We start from the raw sequence: 5350 nt of genomic DNA on the forward strand, positions 1-5350 counted from the left end.
CCTAGCAACCACATCGTGGCTCACAACCACCTGTAGTGGGATCTGATGCCCTCTTCTGGTGTGTCAAGGACAGTGTACTCATGTACATTCAATAAATAGATCTCTTTTAAAAAATTAAAATAACCATCTCTTTCTTTATTGATTTTTTTGGTATTTTTGATTGATTCTATCTTAGTAAATTTATCTCTGGGTTTGACTACTTCAGTCATCTACTTCTTTTGGATGTAATTTCTTCTTTTTGTTCTAAAGCTTTTGGATGTGCTCCTAAGTTACTAGTGTGACATCTCTCCAAATTTTTCATGTAGGCCCTTAGGACTTCAAAGTTGCCTTCAATACATTCCTTACATTTGGGTCTGTTGTCTATTGATTTTCATTCAATTATAGAAATACTTTGTAATTTCTTTCTAAATTCTGTCTTGACACTGAATTAATAAGTGTGTGCATATGAGGGTGGAGTAGAATTACTTTTTAAAAATCCAAAAGTTTTATTCCCTCACCCTGTATGGTCTCAGGCCTTCAGAATCCTTCCTGAGTTTGGTGACCTACTAATAGAGGAGCTCATGAGAGACACTGAAGACCCCTGACCCTCGAGCTACAGTTCCAAAAGACGATGGTGATTTCACATTTCTGATCCCTGCCCTACAAAAAACATATCCCCAGGTGTGGAAACAGTCTCAAGGAAACATGGGACTAGGTGTGTACAGTTTTTACAGCTCAAAAGCTACTGTGGGGTTAAACTCAAGCTGCTTCCACCCCCATTATATGTTCCCTCTACCTATACCCACGCCAAGTCCATAGAAACAAGAATAGGGCAGAGGGGGTGCTTTATGTTATGTTATGCTATTTATTTTGAGACTCTCAACAATCACTTGATTGTCCTAAAATTTACTCCACAGCCTAGCATGACCTGAAACCCAACATAGTCCTCCTGCCTGGGGGCCTGAAATTACAGGGCTGTGCAACTATTCCCTGCCCAGGGAAAACTGGTACCCAGACCTTCTTCTGTATGTTGTTTTAACCCAATTCAACATCATCATCATCAAAGTGGTGATAGTTCTTCCTGTGCCCCCTTTAAACACCACAGGCAGGAGAAAAATGAGAATACTCTTTAGTCTGGACTGTATAGCTTGGCAGAGAGAAGAGCCCGTCCTTTGAGCACAGAAGAGCTGTGCCTGATACTTCCATGGGAGCCCAAAGGTATTTGCTGAGCTCCTGCTGTAAACATACCTCTGTGAGATAGTCATTTCTGCTGATGTACAGGATAATTCACCAAGGGGTTTGTAGATGCTAAGCAGCCCTCTTGGAAAGCATCATTGTCGAATGTTTTCTATGTCACCAAATTTCTATTGAGAAAGAGACACACACACAGAAAGAGAGAGAGAGAAAGAGAGAGAGGAGAGACATGAATTACTGGGGGATCTGGGAGGAGTTGGTGTAGATAGGGAAGTAAATATGATCTAAATATATTGTATCCAAGATATTGTATCCATGTTTGAAATTATCAAAGAATAAATATACATCCTGGAAATATAGTTTAGTGACAGAGCACTTGTCTCCTGTGTATAAGACCTGGATCTCCCTCTTCTTAAGATGTTTTGGAGAAATTGATACACAAGAAGCAATTGTATGTCAGTATCTCATGGTCAATCTGTTAACAAGCCCTAAGTACTCTCATCTACAAGTAGCTTATATAACATTTGGTTTGTCACAGCCCTGGTGTCTTAGAAACTTCATGTGGCCATAACTGTCAGGAGCCGTCCTGCTTATACACTGAAGGCCTAATATCAGCCATAGGCCTAAAATCAACAATAGGCCTGACATACATGCCTGCTAGCACCAAGTCTTGGGTCTCTGTGGAAAAACATTGAAACAGATGGCAAGAAGTTATTGTTTTTTTAAGCAGCTTTGGTGGAAGGCTGCCAAACTTGGCTAGTCATAGGCCTTGTAGATAGGTAACCTTGGTGGACAGTGCCAACTTAGATAAAGACAAGTGAATCATAGGCAGAGTCATAATGATCTGTCCCCTGAACCTTCACCCAGCTGACACTCTGTTCTGGAAGATATCCGCACTCCCCCTGAACACCCACATTCCTGCGTCATCCCCTTCCCTACATCCTGCCTTTTTCTATATATAACCTGTGTGTGCAAAAGTAAAAATGGCAGTCTGATCAGACTATAGACAGATTGTCTTTCCTTGTGTCAGCCTGTCCCCCACTTTCTCTTTCAGGTGATCTTCCCGGATCCCTTTTTAATGTCCTGATGACCAGGACACATAATAAAAACCATCATAACCTGCAAGCCCATGTCTATGGCAGATCTATGTGGCCTGGCTATTTGGAAAAACAAGGCAGGTTTCATGATTCAGCCTGTATCATGTACCTATGCTGCATATACACATAATTGATACATGTTACATACACGCATGAGTATGTATATATCATAACCCATGTGGCTTATAACCAGTAGAAATTTGTTTCTAATTTTGAAGACTACAAAGTCCAAGGCTTATATACCTTCTATATGTTGCTGTATGTTGAGGGCTAGCTTTCTCATTAAAGTGTGTTCTTTTGGTTTACATTAGGCTGATGAAACTAATAATGATGTTGTAATCTAGGCTTTGAGTGAGCCCAATTCTTTTTTAAATTAATCAGTTTGTTTATTCACTTTACATCACAATATCAGCCCCTCTCCTCCCAGAACCTTCTCCATCCCCCATCCCCTTCTCCTCTAAGAAGGGGGAGCCCCCTGGGTCCTATCCTTCCCCTAGACCTCACTTCAGGACTATGTGCATCTTCTCCCACTGAGGCCAGAAAGGGCTATCCAGCTGGGAGAACAGAACCCACTGGTCCACAACAGATTCAGGGAGAATCCCCCTTCAGTTGTTGGAGGACCCACATGAAGACCAAGCTGCACATGTGTTACTTGTGTGCAGGGAACATAGGTCCCAGCCCTTGTATGCTCTTTGGTTGGTGGTTCAGTCTATGGGAATAACTAAGGGTCCAGGTTAGTTGACTCTGTTGATCTTCCTGTGGATCCCTTGTCCTCTTCGGGTCCCTCAGTCCTTCCCCCAACTCTCCCACAAGACTCTCTGAGCTCCATCTAATGTTAAGTTGTGGGTCTCTGTATTGTTCCCATTGGCTGTTGGGTGTAGCCTTTCAGAAGACAGGCTAGGCCCCTGTATGCATGCATAACACATTATCATGGAGTCAAGTATTGGATTTTGTCCATGATGGGTTTCACGTTTAGATAATCATTGGGTGGCTGCTCACTCTGTGTGCCCTATTTTTGTCCCTGTGCATTTTGCAGGTGGGACACATTTTGGGTCAAAGATCCTGTGGATGGATTGCTGTCCTTATTCCTCCTCTGAGAGTCTTGCCTGGCTACAGGAGTGACTACTTTAGTATCCATACCCCTGACTAGGAATCTCAGAGTCTCCTCTATAGACCCTTTGCTCCCCATCATGTCCCATGCTTCTGGCACCTCTTAGAGATGCTCCCCGCCACCACCAAATTCTGTTCTCTCTTCCTCGCTCTCACTACACCTAATCCTCATCAGCCCAGCCCCCCTCCCCTCTCTCACCAAGTTCTACCCTCCATCCTCCTTCAATATCTATTTTATTTCCCCTTCTGAGAAGGATTCAATCATCCTCCTTTGCGCCCTCCTTGTTATTTTGGATTCTTTGGTTCTGTGAACTGTAGCATGGCTATCTTGTACTTTATGGCTAATATCCACTTATAAATTAGTGCATACCGTGCATGTCCTTTTAGGTCTGGGTTATCTCACTCAGGATGATACTTTCTAGTTCCATTCATTTGTCTGCAAAATTCATGATGTCTTTGTTTTTAATAGCTGAGCAATATTTGATTGAGTAAATTACCAACATTTTTCTTCATCTATTCTTCAGGTGAGGGACATCTGGATTCTTTCTAGATTCTGGCTATTACAAATAAGGTGTTATGAAGAGAGTTGAGCAAGTGTCCTCGTGGGATGGTGGAACATCTTTTGCATATCCCCAAGAGTGCCATAGCTAGGGCTTGAGGTAGCACTATTCTCAATTTTCTGAGAAAACACCAAATTGAATCCAGAGTGGTTGTACAAGTTTGCACTCCCACCAGCAATGGAGGAGTGTTCCTCTTGCTCTATATCCTAACAAGCTTGCTCTGTCACTTGAGTTCTTGATCTTAGCCATTCTGATGGGTATATGGTGGAATCTCAGAGTTGTTCTGATTTGCACTTCCCTGATGACTAAGGAAGTTGAACATTTTTTAAGTGTTTCTCCAGCCATCAGAGATTCCTCTGTTGAGAATTCTCTTTTTAGCTCTGTACTTCATTTTTAACTGGGTTACTTGGGTTGTTGGTGTCTAACTTCTTGAGTTCTTCGTTTGTTTGTTTGTTTGTTTGTTTGTTTGTTTGTTTTAGATAATGAGCCTTTGTCAGATGTAGGATTGGTGAAGATCTTTTCCTAGTCTGTAGACAGTCATTTTGTTCTATTGATGGTGTCTTTTGTCTTACAGAAGCATTTCAATTTCATGAGGTCACATTTATTAATTGTTCATCTTAGTGCTTGAGTCATTGGTGTTCTGTTCAAGAAGTTGTCTCCTGTACCAGTGAGTTTAAGGTTATTCCTCACTTTCTGCTCTATTAGATTTGTTGTATCAGGTTTTATGTTGAGATCTTTGATAACTTGGACTTGAGTTTTGTGCAGGGTGATAAACATGGACATATTTACATTCTTCTACATGCAGTTGTCCAGTTTGACCAGCTTCATTTGTTGGAATGCTGTCTTATTTCCACTGTGTATTTCTGGCTTCTTTATAAAAATCACGTGTCCAAAGATGTGTGGGTTTATTCAGGGTATTACATTCGATTCCATTGACCAATCTGTGTGTCAATACCAATACGATGAAGTTTTCATTACTATTACTCTATAGTACAGCTTGAAATCAGGGATAGTAATAAATCCAGAAGTTCATTTATTTCACAGTATTGTTTTAGCTATCCTGAGGTTTTATTGGTTTTTTTTCCATGTAAAGTTAAGGATTGTTCTTTCAATGTCTGTGAATAATTGTGTTGGAATTTTGATGGGAATTGCATTGAATCTGTAGATTGCTTTTGGTAAAATGGACACTTTCACAATATTAATACTTCTGATTCATGAGCATGGGAGATTTTTCTATCTTCTCGTATCTTCTTCAATTTCTTTATTCAGAGATTTGAAGTTCTTGTCATATAGGACTTTCTCTTGCTTGGTTAGAGTTACACCAAGATATTTTATATTACTTGTGACTATTGTGAAAGGTGTTGTCTCCCCACCTTCTATCTCAGACCATTTATGATTTGTATAAAGAAG

This window comes from Grammomys surdaster, unplaced genomic scaffold, assembly GCF_004785775.1.
Source record: "Grammomys surdaster isolate TR1022 unplaced genomic scaffold, NIH_TR_1.0 349, whole genome shotgun sequence".
In the NCBI taxonomy this organism is placed as follows: domain Eukaryota; kingdom Metazoa; phylum Chordata; class Mammalia; order Rodentia; family Muridae; genus Grammomys; species Grammomys surdaster.